Here is a 6588-nt window from a genome sequence, read left to right on the forward strand (position 1 = left end):
TAACTTTGTTAAGGCACTTAAAGTCAAAGTATTACATATGCTTCAAAATTTCCTCAAATTTCCACTAAAAAAAAAAAAAAAAAGACTCTGAATGGCTCCAGAATTCCCAGACATTTTTCTGCTCTGGGCTGACCCTTGAGTAGTAAGCTGTGTCCATAAAGCAGCTTTTCCCATGACGAGCCCTTGAGCTGAGAATACTAAAGTGTCACTGTGTCCTTGGTGTCCAGACACCAGTAGCTCCACCACCCTCCCCTCTCCCCACCCTGTGCTGACCTTCACGAGGAGAAGACGGCATAAACAGCTGGAACTACCTCTGCACTCAAGCTCCCAGAGGCCAAACATCTGGGCAGCTGCCCAGGGCTCCAGCTCCTCCAGCCCTTCTCCATCCTGGTGACATGAAAGCCCCTCTCTCTCCCTAGGCCTCTTGGCAAATGCCTAACTGCCTTCATTAGAAATTACACCCTGTAAAGTGCTTCTTTGGGTCCAGGAAGAATAAGAGAGAAGCCAGTCACCCCACCAGGATCCTATCCTAACAGCTCTTGAATCCCAGAGGTAGATCCAGGATGAGAGGATGATTGCTGGTCTTCGTCTCACACTAGATAACAGGAGATGGTCAGAACTCTACCAGCAGGAATTCAGGCTTAAAGTTCCTAAAATTCAGTTAGTGAGTGAAATGAAAACAAAGAGATTAGAGATAGATGTTTACGCAGTAGGCACCCACTGTGATCTTGGCATTAGAGGCAGTTTGACCTGAAGGCTCAGGCTCTAGACTCGTCCAGTGCCAGATTTGAATCCTGACTCTCCTACTTACTGGCGGGGTCCTCGGGTAAATTTCCTACCCTCTCTAAGCCTCAGCATCCTCATCTGTAAAATGGGCATAATAACGCTAGTGCCCACATCATGGGTTTAATTTGAGGATTAAATACAAAACGGCATATAGCAAGTGCTCAGTAAATATTGCAATCACTATTGTTGTTCCCAAGGCTTGTGATCCCTGGGAATAATGAGAAGATCAATCTCTAAGCCAGCACCTGCCTTAACCACCACATAACTTACCTGTATCACGAGGCAGGTGTCTGGTTCACTCCACCTGACAAATGCCTCAAGAAACTCATTCAGGCCCTCCAGCTAGCCACCCCCAGCCCCATCCAGGATGCCAAGTCTCACCAGTTACCTGTGTCTCCCTGTCTCCTCATCCCATCCCACTCCAGCTCAGAGAGCGAGAATTCTGACCGGGACCCCAAAGACCTATCTGCAACTCCCCACCTCCAAGAAAGGGGGCTCCAACAAGGCAGAGCAGTAATGAGATGGAAGATAGAGCTAATCCTGAGTCAAACGAGGGTCTAATTCGTGTTGTAAAAATCTGTCAGCTGCTAGTTAACAGTTCCGACCCTGAGCCTGGGGGGAGGGGAAGGCCTCAGCTCGCAGGAGCATTTGGGCCTGTACCTAAGGGTGTTGTTTTTCTCCCTTTTCCTTGTTTTTTCGTTTTTGGAATGTGAATATAAAGTTTATAGAGGGGCCTGGTCTCTGTTCACACCGGGTGCTAATAGCCCACAGCTGAAGGCAAAGATGCAGAGGAAAATGGGGACGTGGAGCCCCCAGAAGGCGAGGGGAACCAGGAGGGCCTGGTGGAGGGGCCCAGGAGGTGGTGGAAGGATATTTAATGTTGAATTTTCTTTTCTTTCTTTTTCTTTTCTATTTTTTTTTTTTAATGTGGAAACTTTTAGACACAAACCGGCCCTGTGTTTAAGTCATTAAAACATCTTTAAGCATTTTCTGGTTTGAGTTTGCTCCGCAGCCGTCCCAGTTCCTGGAATGTATTTTATTTTTCTTTTAAGTCGGTGAAAGCAGAGGAAAGGGGTGGGTGGAGTGGCGGGGGGGAAAAGTGCACTTCCAACAGATTTTTCTTTTTCTTGTTCCTGGGGTGGGAAAGAGGGCGGAGACAGAGAGAACAGGGCTCCCTGTGTCTGATTCTTAATCCCCAGGAACCCCGCTTGGCCTTTTAAGGCCGATGCACTTGCTGACTCGATATACGGATAAACACTCCCGGTCCTTGTCAGGGGCGTCGCCCGCCGTCGCGGAGGCCCAGGGAATCGCCACGCGCTGGGTTTAATGTCGCCCAGCTTTGGGGGCGGGCGCGCTGTGGCCGGGGTGTCCCACCCGGCACAGGGGCTCGGGCTCCTTTCCTCCCGGCGGCGCACGGCGGGATCTCACCCGCTTCCGCTTGGCACCCAGGCCCGGCCTCCTGGGCCGGGCGCCACACGAGGCGGGGACGGTGACTAATGCGGCTGCCCGACGGAACGCGCATGTGGCGGCGAGGGCCCGAGGGGACACCGCCACGCCCCGGCTGCCCTGATCTCGGGGCAAAGCCCTGAGTGCTCGAACGCCAACGACTCGACTCTGGCGGCTCCAAGTTGAAGGCCTAGAATCGGGATCCCTGGGCTGCCGGGTCTGAGCCGGACTCAGGAGAGTGGCCCCGGGTACCCGCGCGGAAACTGTGCTTTCAGCCCAGACGCCCAGGCCAGGAGAGCCGCTGGGACTTCAATGGGGTCCCCAGGCCACGTCTCGGAAGTAGGGCAGTTACCCTGGCGCTACTCCATCCTCATGACTGGGCAGAGGATGGCCAGCCCAAGGACGGAACCCTACTCGAGCACGCAGGAGGTGCCCTTGATGTGCCGAGTTGGAGTTCTCCCATCAGTGGCGCCCTGCCCCTGCTGAATCCTCTGTTTTTCCGTTTGAACAGTGGGGAAGTCCAAACACCGTTGGGGGAGGGAGGAATGCTCGGTTTTCCAAAAAGGGTTCTTTTTCACAAGATCGGAAAATAGGATGGATGTGCATCTAAGAGACTGGGCTGGCAGTCCAGAGAGGGTAGTGGGAAGCTCAAGGGGCGTGTTGGAGACTCTGGGGGTTGGGGGGCACGCGCACTCTTCGCCTGGGAAGGTCCTCTTGTAAGGTGATCCGCCTCCTACCCCAGTAGCAAAGAGGCCGCTGGGCACGGATGGGGAGTCTTCCTACCCCTGAAGGCACCCCTCCCATCGCAGTCCTTGACTTTCAGGCAGGCCTGATGGTTGGCTGGCATGGGGCCCAGGGAGGGTCTGGGGGCAAAGAGGAGACATGTTAGACGGCCAGGCACCCCCTCTCACAGAGCCTAGTGCCTCCTAGCACTGTGTGTCTCAGGTGCACAGAGGGCAACCAGCCTTGGGGAGGCTGAGAGGCACTGATGGGCAGAGGGCTTACTTTGTCAAAGCGGGGGACTTAAAAGACCAGCCCCGAACTGGATTCATTTCTCCTTCACCACCCAGTAGTCTTCCGGAGTTCCTGGGACTGAGCAGAGGTGGGGGGACTGAGCAGAGGTGGGGGGACAAACAGGAATTTGCACCCCATAAGGGGGAGGTGGATGAAGTTGGAAGTAAACGGAGGGAAAACATGTTGCCCTGATCATCTCAATGCTTGAAGTTCGAGGAATCCTGACCCAGACTTCCCTGTGGCCTTATCAGGAGGTAACTCCTGCTTTGGGGAATCCTAAAACTGGAAGGCCCTTACAGGTCAGAAAACTACAGCTCCACAGGTCCCTGACTGACCTACAGCATGACATGAACGCAGGCCTGTCCATCCTCACACCCTCACCCTGCAGGCTGGGTTTGTGGCCTCTGCCGCCTGTAGCCGAGCCCCTCGGTGCATGGCTGACACTCCTGTGTGCCCAGCACAACAGCATGGTAAGCACTGCTTAATACCCGCCCTCCCTGCCACCCAAAAGAAAAGAAACTGTCCAGGACCAGCTTCCGATGGGGAGAGCTCCACTTCCTAAAAGACCCTCCTGCTCTCTCCTCCCTAGGGGATGCGGGATGAAGAGTGAGACCTCACAGTGTAGGACACACAGAGTGAAGCTGAGCGCCCCCTCCACGGTGCTCGGTGGGTTCCCTAAGTGGGGCGGCAGGGACCTGGTGGACGCTTCCCTCAGGACCCAGCACACCAGGCCCACTGCGCGCCCTCAGCCCTCCCGGGAAGGGCAGTTCCAGCCAAGCCCCGTGAGCCCTGCGCTGCCAATTATGGGGACCCTGGAGGCGCGAATGCTTCTGCCTCCCAGAGGCAGGTCTGTGCTGCGAATGGGCGGGCCCTGGCAGTAATTTGGCTCTCAAAATTGGTGCCTCAGAAACAGCTGAGAGCTGGCAAGCTCGGTGCCCCGTAGGGTCAGCGTCTGTCAGTCCGCATTAAGAAATGCAAAGTCGAGGCTGCCGCACAGCCGCCATCGCCTCTCGGCCTGGTGCGTAATTGGTGTCAACTGTTTGATTGTGATAATTGCCCCTGTCTGGGGAAGTGGCTTCCAGGCCCCGGTGGGACAGAGCTCGGTTTGCTGCTGGCCTCTGAGCGCCTCCCGGACCCCTGGCTCCTCTGCCTACTGTTCCTAAAGGCCTGCAGGCCTGGGACACCTGTGGGACTCCCCATCCCTCCTTCCCTTTTCCTGAGAGGGAGGAGCAAGGTCTATCCCCTCCCCACCCACCACCAACACAAGCAGCAACTCCTGCAGGGATCAGGAACAGGCAGACTTAAGCCTGCAGGATTCACCCCAAGTCCCGCCCCATAATGGTCACAATAACAATTACCTTCCTAGCCATTATCTTGGTTGACCCTGACCAAAACCTGCTTTAGAGATGAGAAAACTGAGACCCAGGGGCTGGTCTGTGCATTACAGGCTGTTTAGCAGCATCTCTGGCCTCTACTCACTAGGTGCTGGCATCCCACACACACTCCTCTTCCCACAGATGCCTCCAGAAATTGCCAAATGTCCCCAAGGAGGAGGGAGACAAACCATCCCCAGCTGAGAACCATCGCTTCCAGTTGGACCCCCACGGTGTCAGGAACCAGGTGTCAGACTCACCTGGTTCAATTCATTCAAAGGAAAATTTCCATATCATCTGACACTATAGAAGTGTCAGAAGTGTCAGAAGACCTGAGGCCCAGGTTTGTCCAGTCTGCAGAAAAGACTAAGGAACACTTCCTACTCTCAAAGCTTACCTTGGTAGTTAAATACACAGTTTGCTGTCAGACTGCCTGGGTTTAAATCTCAACTGCTATTTAGTAAGTGAATATCTGTGCCTCAGTTTCCCCATCTGTAAAATGGAGGCAGTAATCGTAACTACCTCATAGTCTTATGATGAGGATTTAACAGCTGATGTTTGAAATTATCTAGAAGAGGCCTGGAACACAGTAAGCACTCAATAAGTGTTTGATAAATAAAATAAAATAGAAAAAACCCCTTTGTGTCTGGGGGGGGGGGGGGGGCGGGAGGGATTGCTTGGTGTCTACAAGTGAGTGCAATGCAGGGCAGAATCAGGTAAGGGTTAACCAGAGGCAGGAGGGGTGGAGGAAGCGAGACTGACTGGGAGACAGAGGGGCGGGAGACTGAGTCTTCAGAGAGAAGGAAAAGATTTGGGCCTGGGATGGCACTAGGAGCTCCGTCCTGACCAGTCACCAAGACAAAGCATGTTTTACCTGGATGAGCAGGGAAGGTGTTGCTCCTGAGGGCAATCTGCTTTAAAGCATAAGTGGAAGGAATTCCCTGGTGGTCCAGTGGTTAGGACTCCAAGCTTTCACTGCTGAGGGCTCCAGTTCGATCTCTGGTCAGGGAACTAAGATCCCGCAAGCCGCACAGCACAGCCAAAAAATTTTTTTTAAATTAAAAATGAAAAAAAAGGGCTTCCCTGGTGGCGCAGTGGTTGGGAGTCCACCTGCCGATGCAGGGGACGCGGGTTCGTGCCCCGGTCCGGGAAGATCCCACATGCCGCGGAGCGGCTGGGCCCGTGAGCCACGGCCGCTGAGCCTGCACGTCCGGAGCCTGTGCTCCGCAACGGGAGAGGCCACAACAGTGAGAGGCCCACGTACCGCAAAAACAAACAACAACAAAAAAAAAAATGAAAAAAAAAGCCTAAATGAAGAGCAGCCTCCTCCAGGAAGTCTTCTCTGACCCCCTCAGCCTTTCAAAATGACCCCTTGTCCTCTGAGTGTCTGCAACATTGCTGGCTTTACTCATTGGATGTGTAATCAAATGAAGCCTTGTATTGTCCGTTGCATAGAGGGTAAGAGCGTGGGCTTTGGAGTTTGAATTCATCTCTGACGCTTGCCATCTATGTAAACTGAAGTATGCAATCCCCATAAGCCTCAGTTTCCTCATCAATAAAATGGGCTTAATAAAACCTACCTCCCAAGATGATGGTGAGGATCAGATGAGCTAATGGATGTGACGTACTAAACGTAATGCTTAGACCATGGTATGGGTCCTGTGAAATTTGCTAGGTTCTTTACTTTTTAAAAATAACAACGATGATGGTGATTAACATGTATTGCTATTTGCCTCTGTTTTCTTAACTTGCCCTGATTGGGAAGGGTTTGGAGCCAAGATTTCTGGAATAAGGGGCTTGAATGTGCAAAGCCCAGTGGAGAACCGAGGTTGGGGGCAGAGGGAACAGTCTGCCTCAGGTGCAGGGAAAGAAGAGGTTCATTGTGTGTAGAGAACTTTAAAACAATAATAAAATCGACTAAAAGTCGGTCTGCTTTTTTCTTATCACCAAGCGCCAGCAATTCTGTGTC

The sequence above is a fragment of the Aethalodelphis obliquidens genome, unplaced genomic scaffold, assembly GCF_003676395.1.
Source record: "Aethalodelphis obliquidens isolate GAN/ISIS:26980383/991018 unplaced genomic scaffold, ASM367639v1 scaffold31, whole genome shotgun sequence".
Classification (NCBI taxonomy): domain Eukaryota; kingdom Metazoa; phylum Chordata; class Mammalia; order Artiodactyla; family Delphinidae; genus Aethalodelphis; species Aethalodelphis obliquidens.